We start from the raw sequence: 23,419 nt of genomic DNA on the forward strand, positions 1-23,419 counted from the left end.
TTGAATATTTCGATATCAAAAGTTGTATGTTTATTGTTGCATTAAGTTTTTTTTTTCTAGCAGCATCGTATGGCGTACAATAATTTGACAAGATAGAGAAGCGGATCTGTGACAGCTGTCACATCAGTAAGCGCGATGTAGTGATATATAATGGCGGGCTAATTTATTTTATAAGGGAAAAAAGTGGTATTTTTTAACAAAACTTGAATCTGTGTTCATTAGGAACCTTACTAAGTACCTATCCTAAAAGTCTGTGGTTATAGCAAAAATACACGCACTATGCTCAGCGAAAAGATAAGATTGAGAAAATCAGGATCTGACTGAGGCATAATTGACGTGGGTAAATTAACGGGAAGTGGGTATTTTTTTTCTAGCTTGTTACAGTGTTCCACTGTTGGGTTGGGCAAAGGCATCTTGACCTCATAATATATTAATAAAGATATTAAGATAATAATAATAATCTAAAACCTTATAAACCCCATAGTATACAACATTAAACGCAATGAAACAAAAACGTTACATCTCAACTATGACTAAATAAAATTACATAATTGCCGTACAAAATGATACCACGGGCCATTTTATTTTTCTTCGTAATTATTTTTTGCCCAGTGTCATATATAAAGGACAATAAAACTATAAATTCCCTCATTTAGCTACCATTAAGATGCACTTGCTGTTTTTACAGCCTACGCGGGCCAGTTAAATCACAATAAATAATGTGCCCGGGCAAAATGGCTGCGCTCAAAGTTATGGGAAAGGTTTAAGTGATGATTGCAAATGATTTTGAATGATTACTATTAAATAAGTGCCATTGGCAGCTTTTGATTTTTTGTAGTGTATGATCACGTAGGGAAAGGATGTTGGGGATTTTTTTTGTAACGCCTACATTTTTCTTAGAAGAGACAACAAGAATACAGGATGTTTACAGGTATTTCAAATGAAGGAACTAACTTTTAAAGTTGTTGGTAAAATTTGACAAATTTATAATTTATGCGGCCCATTTTACGAAGCTACAATTCACAATTTGCAAGCGGTAGTCTCTCAATACATACTGTTAAACAAAGACTTGCCGCTTGTAAATTGAAACTTGTAGCATCTTGAAATAAGGCACTGGACTACAGTAAGATACCTATCATGTAAATTTTTTGTTATGTTGGGCAATATCAGAAGTACTTACATTGATTGAATTTAGTACATTAATAAATTATTGTATGAACTACATGTGATTTGATTAAATAGTTCTTTACTGATTCATCTGCCATCCGCAAACTGCGGTCTATTCACATTTTTAAACCACATCTGGCCCCAAACAGCGTCATAAACACCTCGCCACGTATCTGCGCATGCGTTCGCTACTTTAAATTAAGATTAAACTAAATAATCTTAATGGTGAGCTCGACAAAAGTTCATCCGGCCAGGGCTGCCAACAATTATTTAAATATAAATAATAAATAAAAAAATTACATGAGAGAACTGACATCAATTGGCAGAGACCCAAATAAAACAAAGCCTGCAAATACTGAAGTATTAGGCAACTAATACTCGTAAACATTGGTACAGTCGGTGCCATAAGATAAGTATACACTTTTCTATACAAACAGTATGAATAAGTGGATACGAAAATTAGGGAACCGATCGTACTTATAAATACAAATACCTAAATATTAAACATCCAAAGACTCGAGAGCAACATTTGTATTCTTCATAGAAATATATCTGCCCCGACCGTCAGGTTCTCTGACCAATAGGCCATCCGGTCATATTAAATTCAAAAACTTCGAAAAATTTAGTGCTCTTAAGAAATTTACGAAAAATAAAACACACTTTTATAATTATTTATAACTGTTTTTTTTAATTTTTCATGACTATTTTTAATTCACAATCATAGAGGTGTTAAAAATATTATGTTTTTCGTATGTTATTATTTTTCTATTTTACTTATACAATATGGTTAGCAACCCTACATCTAGCGATAAAGATAAGGCTGATGGTACAATTGGTACATTTAGGTTCAGTGAGGATTTTCTTATACTTTTACGAACTTATTGTTAAAGTCAAGTAAATCCTGAAAGCCCTTCGAGCTCTTGCTTTAGAGCATCCTTAGGGATGAACTCTGATTGAGTTTGGAACACCACAACCCAACTATCAAGTTGGGTTTGTGTGATTTGTATGTGTTCTTACAGTGTGGAGGTGGAGGTGCATTAACACACATTTGTTGTATAGACGTAGCCATCATAAGATCGCGGGTGAGCAAAGTAATTATTCAAATGACAGCAACATTTCAAACTGTTAATTTGCTTTAAAGTGTAGACCTGCTTTATAACTGCGTCTGTGACGAGATACTGCAGAGGTCAAATGAAGGTCATTACTTAAATTTTGTTTATTTAATTCAGATTATCATATTTTTGGAATCTGATTTCTGGAAACGCGTTCACAAAGCCTATTTCTCCAAATGGTTTTCGATTCATTATACGTATTTTCAATTTCGGTTTACGGGATGACCGTAAAAGTAAAAATTTGGAATTGAAATAAAAAATACAAAAAGATTCCAAAAAACCAATCTTACTTTGACTGAAGCAAAAATTATCCTAAATAACTTAACTATATGTACAACTAGCCGCTACCTGCGACTTCGTCCGCGAAGAATTCGGTTATCGTTATCCCGCTGGAACTATGTAATTCTACGTGATAAACACTATTCTATGTTCTATTCCGGGGCTCGATCTATATGTATACCTACCGAATTTCATCTAATTCGGTTTAGCGGTTTACACGTGATGAAGTAACAAACAAATAGACTTACAAACTTTGACATTCATAATAGTGGATTAGGCACAAGTAGTAAATTGTTTATAGTTAATCGCGCTCAGTGCGCCACCGGCTCGGCCTGCGCAGGAGTGGCCGCGCGTGACATTTCTTTGATCGCGGCCGCGCTAATCTGCGCCTGCGCCTGCAATTTGTAGCCGCTCTTTGTTTTTGCGTAGCATAAAGGAGCTGTTTCGTGTTTACAACAAGAAGGTAAGGGGTAGAGATTTTTTTTAACAAGCTTTTTTTCATTTAACTGGTACCTAATGTTTGTATTTAAGTTGTTAATATGTGTAAAGTAGAAAATTGCAGCTCGAATATGATATCTATTTGACAACGCCTGAATTTCAGAGACACTTGACATATATACACATATTACACATTTCGCATAGTTGAATTATCATGAAAATATAGATATATACAAAAAATGTGCAGCAAAATTTTTTTAACTGAAAATCATAGTACCTAAAGTATTTTTTTTAGCAAAATTGTATCTCTTTCTAAATCGTTTTCCTGCAGGACTTATTTAGTATTTTTTCTCTGTCTAATATTGAATTTCAAACTCTTTATAAGTCTTTTGTATTGTATCTGAATGTAGCTTTGACGCTGTATGCTTTGTAAATTATTAGAGGTATTACAGGTAATTTTTGGTCTATTACTGTTTCTTCCTGCCTCGAACACCGTCATACATTATAAGTAAAATGCTTGGATTTGGCAATGATTTTATATCCGAATATGTTGTTGTTCTTGAATAATCTTTCTATGCAAGTTTCCTTGTCATTTTCTTGAAGCTTACGCTACAAAGTCAATCAACTACAAAGCCTTCGGAAACAGCTTGAAATATCTAGGTCACTCCATTAGCTGCACCTTCCAAAATGGAGTCGCCCACGCAGAAACAAGTGCACGCAAATACCGACGCTACCTGTATATAACAAGCTGCACTAAGTAGTGCAGTTACTAAGTAGTAAAAATCACACGAAAGATACTTATGCTGTAAAAAAACCATTATTAAATTCGACTAGTTAAATAAGTATTCTTCTTCATCTTTGTCGTGTCGCTCTTGGCAGAGCGGTCGTGGTCACATTGAGGCGTCCGCGTCGGTGGTAGAGGCGGACACAGCTCTCCGTACGATCTCCCGCCATACCCTTCTGTTGGCAGACTGTGTAAATAAGTATTACAAAATCGTTTAATAGTCTTAAGTCGCCACGCCATATAGAAGCTGATTTCAGAAATAAATCGTTGGAGTCGTTTCCCAGATTCTGATTTGATTGATATATGTATATCATCATGTCAGCCGAAAGACGTCCACTGCTGGACATAGGCCTCCCCCAAGGCTCTCCACTCAGACCAGTCTTGTGCTTTTCGCATCCACTGCGATCCCGCGATCTTAACCAGGTCGTCGCTCCATCTATGTATATACTTATATATTATATACAATTATTGCTCGTTTTAAGGTATTAGATAGATAGATATAGATGATAGATGATGTTCCGAAGCACCTATCAGCTGGTCACTAACTGATATTTTATTTAAGGTATTTAATCAAGGTCTACATTCCATAGCAAACGTGTAAAGTAGTTAAAAGCCTAACTCCCTGCAGGGCTACTACGAAACACGAAGTTCGTGTCGTGCAGTCCCTCCGACACTTATACTATTAAATACGAGAGTGAGAGGGACGGTACGACACGAACTTCGAGTTTCGAGTTTTGTAGTAGCCCTGCTGTTTCACCATCCATTGATTAAATTTATTTGACGGATAAACGTGATGCCGTCTCTGTTTGTTTTGTTCGAGTAGACGGAGACGGCATCACATTTATCCGTCTAATAAAATTAATCAATGGGCGATGAAACAGCCCCTAATACAAACCAAGCAAGAGCATGTGTAGTAGCAGTGTTGGCGCGAGCGGCGCGGGCGCAGAAAGGCGAGGTCACGCGCACTCGGCGCACTCGGCGCACTTGTTCCCACAGCCTGTGGGCGCGGTTAGGCGTGATTTACTAGATTACGTCTAGCATAGCTGAGCATGGGTTCCTACTAGCGGGGGCTTGGACCAGAGAACCATGAAGGATGAAAGTCCCTACTGCAAGCTCTGTATCCCTGGTGAAAGACTGCAGAATGTAGATGAGTGTTTTTTTTAAAGATAGGGGGAAAACGAGCAGAGGGCCTACTCCGAAATTTGAAAATCGAAGTTCATATCGTACCGTCTCTCTCACTCTCGTATTAAACAGTATAAGTGCCAGAGGGACGGAACGACACGAAGTTCGAATTTTGAATTTCGGATTAGGCCCCCAGGTGGGTGATGGAAAACAATCATGATAGCTATACTTAAGTCCCCTTTGAGAAATAGTAAGGTCACTTCTTGAAGATTTCTAAGTTGTCCTAAGTTACATAGGCGTACTTCATACAAGTATCTGCCCCGACAGGAGACCGAACCCAGGACATCATGCTTCGCACTCAGGTTTAGGTACGCGGTTGTTTCTTTTACCATACAGCAGCTTTATTCGTAAGCCAACATTATTCCTATTTATTTAATCGTCATAAATTCATGGTACCTAAACCATTTCTGTCACCAGCTACGGAAGGCCGCACCCGACCCCATACAAATACGAACACATTGCGAAACGTGAACCGAAGTGTCGTGCCCCATAACTCTAGCTATGTCGTAATTATGGCGTTTACGGCTATATGCCGTAAATATTTAGCTACAGATTATTGTTTATTGAATATTTTGAATACCTATGGGTGTTGTACTTAGGAAAATTACTGGTATAATCCACTCTTAATATTTTGCCAATGTTGGCCAACCTGACTTGTGACTAATTTTGCCCGCTGTACTGTCTGCAAATTCAACGCCATTTTCCGGGATAAAATTTATACGGGATGTCAAACTATCTCCGTACAAAATTTGACTGCCTATGTATTTGTATGCCTCATGGTGCAACACAGTGAGACTAACACATATAAGACCTCTGTATATGTATTCACCATAGATGGTCGAGGATGCATTGCAAGGATTGCGTTTGTCATAAAAACTAATAGAAACGCTTAATTTATCAATCGTCTGATCTGTTTCCACTAGAGCTGCGTTGTTCATGACAGACAGAATCCTCGCAACGCAACCTCGACCATCTTTTTTTTTTTTTATACGACTGGAAGGCAAACGAGCAAGTGGGTCTCCTGATGGTAAGAGATCACCACTGCCCATAAACATCTGCAACACCAGGGGTATTGCAGATACGTTGCCAACCTAGAGGCCTAAGATGGAATACCTCAAGTGCCAGTAATTTCACCGGCTGTCTTACTCTCCACGCCGAAACACAACAGTGTAAGCACTGCTGCTTCACGGCAGGATTAGCGAGCAAGATGGTGGTAGCCATCCGGGCGGGCCTTGCACAAGGTCCTACCACCTGCATCTCTGGTGCGATCGCAGCCTTAAGCGAGACGATGTAGCAGATTTTTTGAAACCCAATACTACCTTATCTCCAAAAATAAAGCCTTTTTCCATTTAGCCTATATTATTTTTATACAAAGAACCTAATCTCGGAACTACTTCTTGACGGATGCCGGGCAATAGATCACAATCAGCGTTTAATGTCAGGGCCGCGGGCCGCGGGCCGCATTCCTGTCGCAGCACCTGATGACAGGTGGAATTTCAGTGTAAACAATACATTGACCTTATTAACTCAGAACCTGGGTGACCAGCCTTACAACAAAAGTTACAAGTGCAAGTGCAAGTTTTCATTAAAATGTGATGCCGTCTCCGTCAGCGTCTATTCAAACAAAACAAACATAACTAAAAGAATCTATTTGCTCACCCGCGACCTTATGCAAGATATGCGTGTTCATGCAGTTCCTCCACCTCCACACTGTGAGAACGCACACAAATCACACAAACCCATCTGCTGCATTCGGTTTCATATAACAGTCCAGTATCCAGTTTATTCCATACGGCGAGTCAAAATGAGATTTACACAAATAGGACTTATATATAACACCAAAATTACGCGAGTCACAAGTATTAATTATTAAATGGTTCCACCATGGGGCATGATTCGATTTGTTCGACTGTACGTTATTGACGACCGGATGGCCAAGTGGTTAGAGAACCTGACTACGAAGCTTGAGGTTCCGGGTTTGATTCCCGGCCGGGGCAGATATTTGTATGAATAATACGAATACAAACTTCTTCTTGTCTTGAATGTTTAATATATGTATTTAAATAAAATAAATAAATATCATGGGACACTTGACACCAATTGACCTAGTCCCAAACTAAGCAAAGCTTGTACTATGGAGACTAGGCAACGGATAAACATACTTATATAGATAAATAAATACATATTAAACATCCAAGACCCGAGAACAAACATTGGATTATTCATACAAATATCTGCTCCAGCCGGGAATCTAACCCGGGACCTCAGCTTCATAGTCAGGTCCTCTAACCACTTGGCCATCCGGTCGTCTGTTTATTTAAGTATGTATTTATCTATATAAGTATGTGTACCCGTTGCCTAGTATTCATAGTACAAGCTTTGCTTATTTTGGGACTAGACTAGGTCAATTGTCAAGTGGCCCATGATATTTATTATTATTATTATTTGTAACATTGCCCATCTTCATCATTGCCCAAATTGCAATCACGTTGCAAAGGAAATCATCGATGATTACTAACAAACGACAATACAGATCTGTGTCGATGGAAAGCTCAATGATCACCATTTTCCAGCGATCTAGAGCACATGGAGCCATCTCATCATCATTATCAATAGTGAGTGGCGCGGGCGCATGAACGTTGCGGTTAGCTTTTCTTTTTTAAACTTTTTGTGTGCGTGAGAAAATGGGCTTAAATGAAGGCCAAGGTTGCGCGGTCTTTTGTTTTAAGGCCTTTGATTCGAAGGTGTCAGATATGGATAGATGCATGTGTATTATCCCATTACCCGTTGGGAGTATAATATATTTTGAACATGAAACTACCGTGAGACTCATTCATATTAAATGATATCGTAACGGATAACTCACGTCTTAAATCGAGTTAAGGGCTACGAATAAGCCCGAAACATGTCGAGCTAAACTCGATTTAAGAAGTGAATTATCCGTTCCAATATCATTTAATATGAGTAGAGATAATATATTCATCATCATCATCATCTCAGCCGTAGGACGTCCACTGTTGGATATAGGCCTCCCCCATAGACCTCCAGTTGCTTCGGTTGGCAGCGGCCTGCATCCACCGTGAACCCGCGGCTTTAAACAGGTCATCCGTCCATCCGTTGTGTGTGTGTGTGTGTGTGTGTGTGTTGTATCGTTTTTGTGGTCGTGTCTCGTCTCGTCGCATAATATATTACTTCAAAGAATTTATAAATATACTTTCAGATGGTGAAAGCTTAATAAGCTACATATCTTCAAATCCTTCTATAATAATATATTGCAGCTAAAATAATTATTGTATCAGGCGTTACTTTGTGGAGGTCACCCGCGACCTTACGATAATCTATGCAAGCGTGTGTGTGTTGTGTGTGTGTGTGTTCATTCCACCTCCTACACTGTAGATAAGATTTATATACACATCTCACAAACCCAACCTCAACACAAGTCTCACCACCACCACTACTACGCTGATCAAAGTGGTAACAGGAATTTCTCATCCAGCTACGTAAATAACTTTTAATTACTATTTTATCAATTTCTCTGAGGATTATTTTAAAGTAAAAATTCAAGATTTGGTTTAAACTTTAAACAAAGTCATTCTTTCAAAGACATTTTGTTTTCTAAGACTATGACTCTTCTGCGTCCGTTTAATAATCTTTGAAATATATATTTTTTTAATATTTAAAGTAATTGCAGCTCAAGGTTAACATTACATTGTAAAAAATTCCCACCAAGTAATTTTTAAACATATTTTTTTTCGTGTTAACTATAACGCATTTTATGCATCGGAATTTCACGCATTTTTTCATTAAACGCATTATCAGATGAACTTGAAACATATCAATTGCATTGTTCAATAAATTTAATTACAACGTTAAAGCCGTGGGTTCCCGGCGTAATTACTAAACAATAAATGATGCGTTGTTTGATTAATGAGATGATTACCAGCGAAGGCTGTTCATACAAATGCTTATGGTTGAATTGTTTGAAAACGTGTGCTTTGTGGTGACTAATTGGCTTGTTTGTGTTGTATTTCTGCTGTAGGATTATATGGTGAATAAGACGCTGTAAGACATAGATACGATGTGGACGCAATTTCGACACTGGACATTTTACGACTTTGACGTAAGACGCCGGAGGGAATAATACTTTATTAATTATTGTTTGTTTTTTTTTGCAGGTAAGAAGCAAGAATTTAATTATTACTTTTGCTTGAAGAACCCGGTGACAATGATAAGATAAAGGTAAGTCGGTATCAGCGGCTATCCAAAATTGATGTTAGGTACCATCAGCCAAATATGTGGTCTACCACCCTAAAGTTGATAATCGTTTGCATGTCATAAAATAATAAATGCCAATAGACTTGTCTGTCAACTTTAAAGTTCGTCTTTAGCGACATATTCATTTGATAGGAACTTGTTTAAAAATTGATAGACCACTTATTTGGCTGATGCTACATTTAGGGCCCGGAATTTTGTGTGCGGCTATTGACAGATTGTAGGGATAGAGCACCGCTTTCTATCGATGTTATCGACAAACTAAATTATGTTGTAACTTTAATACATAATTGTAAATATATTTTGCTTGGAATATTATTATTATAAAATCTTTATATTGGCTATGGTAAGAACTGAATTAATACAAAATAATATTTTCTATTTTATTCTATCAAAGGGTAGGCAAACAAGCTACCTAACGTTAAGTGGTCTCAGAGGGATCTTTTCTCAAGTTATAAAATATAAAGGTATCCGTAAATATAGTGATATCAATAAAGCAATATTGATTTCATCATTGACCGCTGAAAAAAGTACGTATCATCGAAAAGTTTGAGATTTTATTTCATTAAAAAAAACTATAGATTTGTCGATAACATCGATGAAAAACGGTGCTCTCTCCCTACAATCTGTCAATAGCCGCACGCAAAATTCCGGGCCCTAACAATTGAAGTTACATTACATTGGGGGTTGTTGAGAAGATTTTTCGATTCAGTAATCTGTTTGCGAAATATTCATCTTTAAAGCTCAAATTTTCATTAAAATCGAGCGTCCTCCCCCCTCATGATGATAGTAGGTAAGTAAGTATACAAGGAAAAATATAACGGCTAAGTTTGCTTGAGATTTACTCTTAAACTACTAATAAGTAGTTAAATAGCAGCCTACTTAAACTTGGAAGATTCCGTAGGTGCAAAATACAAAATCCTTAGAAAGATATTGCTCGATTTTTTCGTAATGGCTACGGAATCCTATCTTAGGCGTGTCCGACTCGCTCTTGGCCGGTGTTACTTTTGAATTATTGGGCCCTAATAAACTTATTGTCCTTCGAACATCGCCCAACAGGGCGTCGCTGGCGCAGCGATCCAAAAAAACGCTACGCAATCATAATAAATGGTCTAACAAATTAGATTAAAGCGCATCGACTGACGGACATACAAATAGCGGTTTGTTGTATGTTACGCAAGGACTAATGAGAAAAAGTTATGAATTTAATTCATCATCATCATCATCATCATCATCATCCAGCCTATATACGTCCCACTGCTGGGCACAGGCCTCCTCTCAGAACAAGAGGGCTTGGGCCATAGTAGTAATTTAATTCATAGAAATTCCTTTTGATTGCTGTAGATACAATACTCGTACCCAATAAAAACATTAATGTAAAATGAGAGCCAAGTTCAATATTAATAGGCCATGACAATAGACTTCATACATAAAGAAAACGATTTACATATATACTCGTAAAACACATATTAAAGCCTCAATTAAGCCATAACTATAAAATTGAAACCTACTTTTTTCCAAACCGCATATTTATTTCTATTTAGTCTGTAATATTTTGTAAAAGAACGTAAATTAAAACTGAATTCCCAGTAATTCGAACTTTGTTTGCACGTGACAAGGTTCTAAGTGGAATGCGGTTTTGTTGCCCTTTATTGCTTAAAAGCATGTTTTTAAAGCCCATTGACCTGGCCCTTTGGATAGTGACATACTAACGGACAGGTTTAAAATTAAATACGATATTAGCGGTATACGTCCGATCGCTGGTCAAGAGAACAACTGAACCGCAAAAATAGGTATTCAATCATTCGGCAACAAACGTTTCAACAAATATTCATTTAACAAACAACGTTTCGTTTAGGTGCAGAAGGCGTTTAGGCCTTCGATGTTAAGTATTTTTTTATAGCAGCCCGGATAATAAAGATAATAGATAGATTAGTAATAGAAAAAAGCAATTTTAATCAATCATAATCAAAATAAACACAATTTAGTATGGCTTTTGAATATTCTATTAAATATTATTATTGCACTTAATAATATGGAAAACAATACGTATTGCATTCGTATCATTATGGCATCTAATTTTCGGGAAAATAAGAATATATTCAATAAATTTTCTAGTGAACGAAACATTCGGGCAAATGAAGTTTCGGGCATATGAACTTCGGGAAAATGAAATTATAGCATATAACTTTCGGGCAAACAATAGATAACCATTGGGACATCCTTATTGACTTTTTAGCGGCGGACTAGTAACTTAGAAAATTTGAAAACTACCCCGAAATTGTGATTTCAAACTTCAATATCTCAGAAAGTGACAATGTCGGAGGTTTTCCAACTTTATGTTTGTTAGCTTATATTTGAGTCTATTTGGCCAGTTAGAAGCCTCGTCAGTGGGAACCTTCGAGCAGATGGACAAACATACACAAGAATGCCGCGCGGCCTTGTGCCCCGCTGGCACATATAACTATTTGCTCATCGTCTGTTTGTCTGTTTGATCTAACTATTGATCCAAGATCATGCGCGGGAATAGAAAACGTGTGTCGTCGCATGTTATGTTATATTATTAGCCTCGATGGTAGAAGCTATTTAAGATGTAAGTATAAAAGGCCCTCTTAATCTAAGAGGAGGCCTGTGTCATACAGTGGGACGTAAATTATATTATTACTATGTAGCTTTTGCCCGCGACTTCGCCCGCGTGGAATTCGGTTATCGCGCGCTGTTCCCTCGGAAACTATGCATTTTTCCGGGATAAAAAGTAGCCTATGTCACTTTCTGGCCTATAAACTATCTCTATGCCAAAAATCACGTCGATCCGTGGCTATGTTTTGACATGAAAGACGAACAAACATACAAACACACATACACACACTTTCGCATTTATAATATTAGTATGGATAGGGTATTAAATATAAATATAGTGATTAACGTATTATGCATTTTTATTCTAAGTTTTACGGATTTTTTTAAGAATCAAAAGCGTGACTAAAATTTAAATCAAAAATTCCGTTGTAAAACTCTGACAGTAGTGTTCAGTCAAAGTAACTTTACCTTAACCACTAGCAGAAATATTCCGAATACACATCTCTCAATAGAAATAACTAGAATTACCTGTCACTCATTTACTCTCAATTAAACAAGTCAAGGTAGAAAATTTTACTATCCAAACATGGCGACGAAGTTGATTTCACATCCTCCGGTTTAGCTAGAAGCGATAATTAAAACTTAATGAGACGTTATTAAGTTAGATAGGTAAGTAGGTGGAGTTAGTTAAGTCATCATCATCATCATCATTAGCCAAAGCCCCCCTTTTAGAACGCCACAATGAACAATAACTCGAATTCACACTTTATTTATTTATTTATTTAATGAAATAATTACACAGCATTACAGACAAGCCAAAGCACTGTGAAATTCATAAAATATTAACAAGCACAACACATGACACATGGCACAAAAGATAACAGAATTAACATTTACAAACAATTTAGTGAAGCTACATAAATTCTTCCAGCTACTAGCAAAGATATCACACTGTGGCGCCGATGCGAGAAGCGTATTAAGATTCGATAGAGCTCGAATAAGAGGTGAGTTCTTGTGTGACACTGTGCGAGCTTTGGGAACTGCCAGCAGGTCACGGTTGCGAGGGCGAAAATTGAACCGGGATTGGGACACTGGGGGCGCGAGTAGGCGCACTAGTTGCGTTACCAACTCGGGGCAGTCAGAATCTCCACGCAATATTCGACACACGCTTTGACTTTGATTTGTACTTTGAGTAGTGACGTGCGTCGTAACAAGTTCATTCTCACCGCGTTGCTAATTTTTGCCGACTGAGATACCTATGGAACTCTTAAAGGATCACTTTGTTGTTCATCTGTCCTACCTATTCTGTCCAGTCTAGAGTATAGACCCTTTATCCCACGAATGCATGGAGGTAGGAAGCTGAAAATGAAACTACCGTCAACCCATCCGTCAGTCCATCAAGGCCCTTTTCTTAGGAACGCGTGAACACATCAAGCTGAAATTAATAGCCGTACTCAGGTCTGCTAATCCTTGGAGCAGAGAAAAAATCAAACTTCTAAGCTTGCTGTAGACCTTTGCTACTAGCTTAAATATGAACGTTTTCAAGCCTAATTTGATAGCTCCTACGTTTTGAAAAATTTCCAAGAGTGGCACCGACAGCAAAAAAGCGTGTTGTTTTCGAACTTGCAAAGTCTTGCAAAGTTGCAAGACTTTAGAAAATTTCGCAAGAATTTGGTCAGGACCTGTAAAGAGAACGATAGCATTTATGCTCAAGTTGAAACGGTCATGGATTACTTATAATATTGTAGAAAATACTAGTGTGTTGTTCTCTAGGGTTAAAACCCCGGCGCCTCTGAGCGTCTCAAAATTCATGTACGAAAAAAAATCATTTTAAACGAATACATTGTATGAAAAACCCCCTCCCCTATTGAAGTCGCCAACACCATATGAATCATTTTAAATTGTGACCAGCCATATTTTTAGTCAAGAAATAAGGAAGTCTCATAGAAACTCCTTCCCTAATAAGTCGAAAGCTACTTCTTCGTTCTTTATCTTTGCCTATGCAGATCATTTTTATTTTTAATCAGGACCCTGTATAATATAGGTATACCAATTTTCATAATGCTAAGTTCAGAAATGAGAAAATTTCCATACAATCTTTACCCCCATTTTACCCCTTTTAAGGTGGAATTTTATCCATTTCACAGATAATTTTTAATTGTAACTAAGAACTTACACACCTACTTTCATACTTCTTAGTCCAGAAATGAGAAAATTTCCATACAAACTAACGTTTCAGAAACGTGTCAGAAACGTTACGCAATAGAACCTCAGGTTTAGTAGATCTACCCTTAACATCTCGTCCACCTATCACTCAGGCTCCGATTCTGGTTCCGGTTCCGTTTTCGGTTCCGATTCCGTTTCTGGTTCCGATACACAAAATTGTAAACATCTGGTTCCGCTTTCGGTTCCGTTAAAACCACATCCGTTACATCCCTGATCCAAACCTTTTAATTCAAAGAGGAGACCTGTGTCCAGCTGCAATGCGACGTATGTAGATGATTTATTAAGTGTTTATTTGTTGAGATTACACCGCTGACCAACTTTCCCTTTCCTGGTTTAATTTTAATTTCACCATTGTGATAAAATCTCCATGAACAATGTGTGTATTGTTTGTTTGGGCACAGCGGTCAACGCGGCGGTTGCTTCATTCAGTTTTACCTGACTACGGAAAAGCAAAAGGGCGGTTATGATTTTGTAAAGTTTGGTTGTGAATTTAGTTTCTATCGATCCAAATAATGTTGGGAAAAATTGTTTCACTGTATTAGAAGCATCCGCGTTATATCATTGCGTTTTGATGTTTTATTTATAAATTATGATTTAAAATAAAAATGAATCATCTTTAATACATACAAGTGTTGTTGAAATACCTATGCTGACTGCGTTATATTTGCACTGTAAGCTCTACCATATAGCTTTTAGTTAAATTTCATGGCAATGCGACTACAGGAATAAATTAAAAATTGATATTCAAGATGTTAAAACTAATAAACGTTTACCTACTAACAAAATAAACTAAATACTCTGTCGATTAAAAATAAAAATTCACTTTTCGTGCAAAGATGTATAAAATGTTGCCCGTTATTTTTACTCTTCGGTTAATTCATATTCAATCAAATCAAAAATTAAACCACCAAAAAAAAGACGAATTAAAATAAAAAAAACAACACAAGATATAATTAAAATAAGTTGCCCAAGTTACCCATCTGTTTGTTAATTAAGCTGCGACGTTAATTAAATGTAGTACACGCATGTATTTGAGAGCGAAGCATGCTCTGATTAACAGGTTCTACATAAATGCATGCTTGTCCGTCAGTAGCTAGGTTAAAAGAGTACCATATCAATTTAGCTAATTTAGTGATTTCCATAGTGGTTCAGTAATGGCGTTAAAACACGTGGTTCTATGTACAGTCAAGGGCATAGATATCGACACGACCAAAGTTACAAAAATATGTATACTTACTTTTGACCTGTTAAAAAAAGATTTAAAGTAGAGGTCAACAGTATGTGGTTTTATTGTTAAGAACAACCTCTACCAGTTAACTTTTGAGCAGTTGCAATGAAAACAATAAATAGTTAACATTTCTAATTAAACAATTCAATTTCATATTATTTCCTATTCAAACTCTGTTGTAGTGCTTTAAGTCTTCCATTAGTGTCTCTATAAAAGATAATATCATCATCGATATCATTTAGATAAAATCAATAAGTGAGAAGTCACTGTGAAAGATCAAAATCATTATCATCCCAGCCTATATACGTCCCACTGCAGGGCACAGGCCTCCCCTCAGAATGAGAGGGCTTGGGCAGTAGTTCCCACGCGGGCCCAGTGCGGATTGAGAACTTCACACACACCATTGAATTGCTTCGCAGGTTTGTGCAGGTTTCCTCACGATGTTTTCCTTCACCGTAAAGCTCGTGGTAAATTTCAAATGTAATTCCGCACATGAATTTCGAAAAACTCAGAGGTGCGAGCCGGGGTTTGAACCCACGATCCTCTGCTTGAGAGGCCATAGGTCAAACCACTCTGCCACCACGGCTTGAAAGATCAAAAATGCCACGAAAATGAATTTTGCTCGTATTTTACGAACCCTGCTCATAACAGAATAGATAATAGTACAAAGTACTCACGTCTTAAATCGAGTTTAGCTCGGAATATTTCGGACTAATATTTCCTCTAGGAGGAACTTACGCATGAATTTCAAAAAACTCAGAGATACGACCCTAAATTTGAACCCACTATCTTTGGCCTGAAAGACCATAGTTCAACCCAGGCCACCACGCCTCTCCTAATTTGCTAACTTGTAAAAAAAATGGGAGTGGGTAGTATACTCGTAAAATAACTTTAGTATCTTATTGGTAATTATATTGCTGCTGATTATACCTTTGTCCTTAGTACTGACATTTAATGATCCTATTCATACATAAATAATAGTATCGGCTGATTTAATAGACAGATATACATATATTTAGTGAATTAATATTATGCAAACGTAGGATAATTACAATACCGTGGGATTTGCGCTAATGGAAGTTGTATTTAAGACATAAATACAAATTCAAACACATACATTTCCTTTGTTTATATTTTAACACTTACCTGGGCGACCGAGCATTGCTCGGAGTTGATACTTTTGCAGTTTTACTGAAACTCGAAAACACGCGTTTTCACAAAGATAAGACCAGACTATTGATCGTTGTTCCTCGAAAACCCTAAATAGTAAATTTCATGTATTATACATACCATGCGAAGGTAACTCTGTCTGTATGTCTGTTACTTTCTTTGATTCTCTATTGCCTAAACGGCTGGACGATTTTTCATAGTACGTGCGGTATAATTAGATTAAGGGGCTGTTTCACCATCCATTGATTAGTGTTAACTGACGATTAAATGTGATGCCGTCTCTATTTGTTTTGTTCGAATAGAAGGAGACGGCATCACATGTATCCGTCAAATAAAACTAATCAATGGGTGGTGAAACAGCCCCTTAATATTTCAAATGAAAAGAAAAGAAAAGATGAAAGATGGATTATTTCATTGTCATAATATAGGTATCATATAAAATAATTTATAAGGGTTCCGATGTTTCCTTTTGACCTACCCTAAAATATTGTAACTGAAGCTTTTTCATTTAAATCCGTGGACTTGACCGAACAACGAGTGAGCTCGGCGAGCAAGTACGCTGACTTGTGTGTGCGTCTGTCGGACACTAGACATTCCTGGCGGCGCGAGCAACGGTCTTGCGCGCGCGCAGCTGCGGATCTCGTCTCCACGCAAGCTAGGGTCGCCACAAGGGATACTTTTGTCAGATAATAGGCTAGAACCGCTAGATTCTTAAAAACATACAATAAGTATTAGTAAGCGCAGCGTAGGACGTCCACCCACGAGATGGGCCAAGGGCGTCGCCAGCCGGTGGCCCATGAGGGGGCAAGTTGATATGGAGAATGAGAAAAGTATGAATTGTAGGTAAAGCTGGGAGCACATGAAACTTTTCACTTGTAGTACGATCCCTACATCTACAGCGAGTGTAATAACTTTGATTTGGTTGCTTTACATCTGGCAACTTTTTAGAATCTCAAGGGGGGGTAGCTGCCCTCCCTGCCCCCCTGGGCGACGCCCTTGAGATGGACGGATGACCAGGGCCCGCTTTCACCACGCTGACAGGTGCGACTACTACTTTAATATTTTGAATATATGTGTGTTAATCACTAAACCAGTTTTTACTATGAGTTCATTGTAGGACTATGGAAACCCGAAAAATACTCGCAGCAAAAAAAAACAAATTAAAAAATAATCAAAATCATTTTTTTTTACAACGGTATAATCATACCGGTGATTGTCATAGTCTAAATTGAATAAAGAAATTTTTACTTTGACTTTTATTTCTATTCCGTTAATGCCGCCGTTACAGCCCTAGGGACGGAAGCTGAGCATAATTTTCCGCGTCCGCGCGCACAACTGTTCTATAATGGCTGCGCCTGCGCGGGGCTAGATCGCGCTAAGTGTTTATTAACATACGGACTAACAATTCAGCGATTAATTACTTTTATGTGCCGTTAGTTTCTTACAAATCTAAAAGTCAAAGTTAAAATGTCTTTATTCAATAACAAAACAACAAGCACTTTTGAATGTCAACAAATCTACCATCAATTCAATTCAATTTACTTATTTTCATAACAATTTCGGTTCAGAAAAACTTTTGTTGAGAAGAACCTGGCATTAAACTCAACGAGGTATATATTTTTCACCTCAGCACCTCAAACAGGCAGGTTTTGCTATGAGAAATCAGTGAGCAAAATCGCATTTTGCTCACTCCGTGAGACAAAGTAACTTTTTAATTATTTTTTTTAATGCTGAGTACAGCAAAGAGGATTTGAACTTTACTTTGATCTGTCATTTCACTTCAACACGAAAAAAGCGAGGGATAAGATCAAACGTGTTGATTACGATCTTAAATTAATAATTTGGTATCGAAAATATCATTATCATCATTCCAGCCTATATACGTCCACTGCTGGGCACAAGCCTCCTCTCAGAACAAGAGGGCTTGGGCCATAGTTCCCACGGGCCCAGTGCGGATTGGGAACTTCGCACGCACCATTGAATCGCTTCGCAGGTTTGTGCAGGTTTCCTCACGATGTTTTCCTTCACCGCAAAGCTCATGGTAAATTTCAAATGTAATTCCGCACATGTATTTCGAAAAACTCAGAGGTGCGAGCCGGGGGTTCGAACCCACGACCCTCTGCTTGAGAGGCGATAGGACAAACCACTAGGCCACCACGGCTTTTATTAATAAAAATATATCGATACCTAATTGTTTCGTATATCGTTGCTATCGCGCTATCGTTGTTTTGTGTGTTTGTGGAGTCGCAGTGCAAGTTAAAACTTGTGTTAGTTTGTATGTACTGTCTTTGTTGTATGTGTAGCATTCTTGTGTTTTTGCAGGTGGTAGGACCTTGTGCAAGGTCCGCCCGGATTGCTACCACCATCTTGCTCGCTAATCCTGCCGTGAAGCAGCAGTGCTTGCACTGTTGTGTTTCGGTGGAGAGTAAGACAGCCGGTGAAATTACTGGCACGTGAGGTATCCCATCTTAGGCCTCTAGGTTGGCAACGCGTCTGCAATACCCCTGTGTTGCAGATGTTTATGGCGGTGGTGATCTCTTACCATCAGGAGACCCATTTGCTCGTTTGCCATCCAGTCAAATAAAAAATAAAATAAAAATAAAAATAAAGATTTTTACTTTTTTTTTAAATAAATTACATGACAACGAAATATTTCCAAAATGTCAATTTTCCCGATCTTTTAATAAAGTATGCTGCCTCGTGCACGAAAGCCACTTCTCTTGTTTTTTTTTATAAAAGAATTCCGTATACTGCCTCTACAGTTGGAATAAATATTTGTTAAATTGAATGAATTTTTAACAAATCTATTTATGTTTATGTAAAATAAAGATATCATAATTTTTCAGCTTAGAATACTACGCTGTCTTTCATCGGCAAGTCACATCCTTATCACGATGAAAATACTCTCGGTAGTGAAACCTTTTTGTGTTTAGATACCAAACTTGATTAATAGTAACTGGCTAAAAACTATGCAGCTAACTGCTTCTGCATGTAAAAGTAGTAGGTGGTTACGTCACACCTTTAGGGTGTGTTAGACTTGAGATTTTTCAACTTCTGATTTGTTTTAAATAATTAATATCTCTTAAATTAAGGGTTTTTGGACTATATGTTATACCACATTCTATACTCTAATAAGGCTCTAGAATCGTTGGTTTAAATCTTTCGGGTTATTAAAACCCATGGTGTATAATTTAATTTGTAAATCTTAATAAAATTCATATTTAAAGGTTTAATAACATTTATAATAAATTATACAATTTGTTTAGGCTACTATAGGATACAAATGGCCGCCTTGTCAACGTATTGCCTCCTTCCTGGACGCTTGACAGTCCTGAGAGAGCGAGTAACGCCGCGTGATACCAGTAACCCTCCATCTTGAGTGTTACTGTCACTATTCTTAAGTATAGATGCAAATTCAATGGGTAGATGTAGATAATGAAAATAATATTTAAGCGAAGGCTTACGTCAGGTTCGAATAAATATGAGATGTTAGGAAGCTTTTAGAATTTTCTCGCGTCTTCACACGCGTAGGTAAGTTTCGGCTGTTGAATTTATATTCCAGGATTTTACTAAATATACATGTGAGTTCCCAAAAATACATCGCGAATTCATTAAAGTTTTCATATAAGATACCCGCGACAAATTTCATGTCTAAAGCCAACCACACACAGACGACGGGGCGGTTCGAACGCGGGCCCGCGACGGGCGTATTAGACTTCGTTTTTTTACCCGACTACCCGAAGGAGGGTTATGTTTTTCGAGCGTATGTATGTATGTATTGTATGTGGGTATGTATGTCCATTTCTTTGGTCCTCGCTGCAGCCTAAACGGCTGGACGAATTATGAGGTATCATTGGATTCGTCATAACTGTCGGAGTGACATAGGTAGGGTATATAATATTTCAATATGGCGTCTGCGAAAAAAAATATGGCGAAGTAATAAAAAATAAAAACATTGTATTGTAACAATATGGGAATCAAATGAAAGCTAATAGTTAGCCCATTCTAAATATATATAGGTTATAATACTTTTAATCTACTATTTACTCAGAAATATCAAAAAAGTATAAAATAAAAAACATTAAATTTAAAAATTCAAATTGTAACCAGCTCAAAAAATCTTGGTACTTAATGGGTCCCGACCCGACTGTTGAACCTTAAATGAGCTTCTTGACAGAGTTCTAGACCACTAGACTTATTTCCTTCCTTTTAGTTTTTAAGGCAGTCGGGTTTTTTTTTTTGCATTAGAAAAAGAGTAAACAATCTTGACGAGTCTTTTTATTGGAAAACGTTTTTAAAAAATCATAAGTAACTATTACTTATGATACATCATATCACCCTATACGTCCCACTGCTGGCCACAGGGTTTCAGAATGAGAGGGCTTGGGCCGTAGTTCCCACGCGCGCCCATTGCGTACTGGAAACTTCACACGCATCATTGAATTGCTTCGCAGGTTGAGCAGGTTTCCTTAAAATGTTTCCCTTCATAATCAAAATACCAGAAACAGGACTTATCACGCTAAAACACACAAGTAATATTTACCTCGTTTCGACCACTTTACAGTGAAAGAAAGAAAGAAAACATTTATTCGTGACATTACATGACGTGAAGTGACATGGATAAGAATAATAATAATAAAAATAAAAACAGAAATAGAATTCGCGCTGTCATCGTTCATCCACCATTACATCTCATATTTCGTTTTCTAGATTTTTTACCGTACAACGGCAAAACCTACTAGACACTGGCAATATTGTCCTCCAATGGACAGCGCCCTATTTTCCAAAAAAAACAGCAACAATAATAAAAATAAAATAAAAATTGTTACGTATGCATGTCACGAAATGGTCCCAAATCAGCAATCTGCCGGTCTTGCGAACGGCGCTGGTCTTCCTCACGCCTTGGCTTGGTTGGTTGGTTTTGGTCGGCAGTGGCCGTGTTCATGAAGAGACTAACACCTCACCACTGCAACCTAAGCTGTAAATACTCGTAATATTCGCGTGAGCGGGACGGCAAGATACGAAGTTCGAATTATGCACAGCATCTTCCTAACGCCCAAGTCAAATTTTTGATTTATAAACGAACTAGCTTTTGGCCGCGGCTTCGCCCGCGTGGAATTCGGTTATCGCGCGCTATTCCCTCGGGAACTGTGCATTTTTCCAATAAAAGTAGCCTATGTCACTTTCTGACGCATAAACTATCTCTATTCCAAAAGACGGACAAACATACAAACACACACACTTTCGCATTTTATAATATTAGTATGGACAAATGTTTTTTTATTTTATTATTATATGATTATATTAACATCAAACTTTGTCATTTATGATATAGTATGATGTTCAAAGTACAATAAGTCCTTTATAAAGGACTCTGGGCGTTAGGATGGTATAGGGCCAGCTAGCGTAGGCCCTTGGATTCGCGGCCGCTCGTGCCTTGCGCACGCGCCGGCCCATCCACTCCGCTACTTTACGGCGCACACGCCTAATTATTACCCGCCGGAGCCGATTTACACACCGATTACCACCCATTGTCGGCATGGGAACCCTGCGAACACATGAGATGCGCAGGATTACCTATTTAAATTAACTGTTGTGTGTAAGGAACGAATGTTTTGTTTGTATTTCTTCTTCATTTTGCTAGTTTTTATTTTTAATTTTTGCTTCCCTCGTAAGTAATTCAATTATAAACTTGTGGCGACCCGCAGTGCCATCTAGCTGTCACAGCGAGCAATTGCTACATCGTACATCGCGCAATATCAACTCGGAGGCATACAAATCTTCTCTTATCTTATGTTACTAAATTATTATAAATTAATCCCTATTTCCCTTAATTGGCCACGCCATAAGTTGAGAACGCCTTACCAATGTCATCCACTTTTTTTTAACCCCCGGCGCAAAAAGAGGGGTGTTATGAGTTTACCACTATGTGTGTCTGTGGCACCGTAGTTCTTAAACGGGTGAATCGATTTTAATGCGGTTTTTTTTATTTGAAAGCCGGTTTTCTAGCGATGGTTCTTAGACATGTTTTTTTTTCTAATTTGCCGCTCAAAAATTTAAAAATGATTTGATTTATTTCTGATCTATGATAATTTATTTATTTACTTTACTTTACACAACATCTTACGTACACAATTTGGTAATTGATTGCTTACTTGTGTGGGTACGATTACACCGAAATGATCTGTACCAAATTTTAACTTAATCGTTTCAATAGTTTGGCGCAAATTGAATGTGACAGACAGACACGCGAGTGATCTTTCCGTATTTGCCTTTTGAGGTAACGGAACCTACAAATTATTAAGTTCCTGTTTTCAACATTTAGTTAATGGAACCCTTAAAGTCGAAGCCGTTGGCATCCCGTATCCAGTTACAAAACTTGTTAGATGGAACCCTAGCTCGATTAGCAAGCACATTGTCACGTGATAAATCTTGTCTATACCGATTTGATGCTTATTTATTGCATTCCATTGGGACGGGGATATAAATCTGTGGAGAGGTTGTGTCGGCCAGGGGCTATATTATATCCGTCTAGTAATGGAGATGGGACTTTATAATTATAACATTTGATTAAAGGGAGAAAATGAACTGGTAATTGTTATTAATAAACACGTTATAAATGAATAAATTTAATTATCATTAATCATCATTTGAAATTTACCATGAGCTTTACGGTAAAGGAAAACATCGTGAGGAAAGCTACACAAATCTGTGAAGTAATTCTATGGTATGTGTGAAGTTCCCAATCCGCACTGGGCCCGCGTGGGATCTACGGCCCAAGCATTCTCATTCTGAGAGGAGGCCTGTGCCCAGCAGTGGGGCGTAAATAGGCTGGGATGATGATGATGATGAATTATCATTATTACAGTCACCAGCACCAATATCTGACACAACAAGCGTGCATAAATATCTGATACGACTCTATTTCTAGGGCCGGAAGGACGTGTCAGATATTTTTTATACGTTAGTATACGAGTCATC

The 23,419-nt window shown here is 37.7% G+C and overlaps 1 protein-coding gene across 4 annotated transcripts in view; it reads left to right on the forward strand.

Annotated features, from left to right (window-relative positions):
• The window catches only part of LOC141438205 (uncharacterized), a 166,615-nt gene that overhangs the window by 81,851 nt on the left and 61,345 nt on the right, over positions 1-23,419 (forward strand). Inside the window, exon 1 of one of the 4 annotated variants that reach the window (XM_074101969.1) lies at positions 9,138-9,201. The exons of the other annotated variants lie outside the window; for them this stretch is intronic. The gene's annotated coding sequence lies outside the window, so the exon portion shown is untranslated. Of the gene's footprint in view, positions 1-9,137; positions 9,202-23,419 lie in introns of those variants that run through there. 4 annotated transcript variants of the gene reach the window in all.

Source organism: Choristoneura fumiferana, chromosome 18, assembly GCF_025370935.1.
Source record: "Choristoneura fumiferana chromosome 18, NRCan_CFum_1, whole genome shotgun sequence".
Taxonomy (NCBI): Eukaryota; Metazoa; Arthropoda; class Insecta; order Lepidoptera; family Tortricidae; genus Choristoneura; species Choristoneura fumiferana.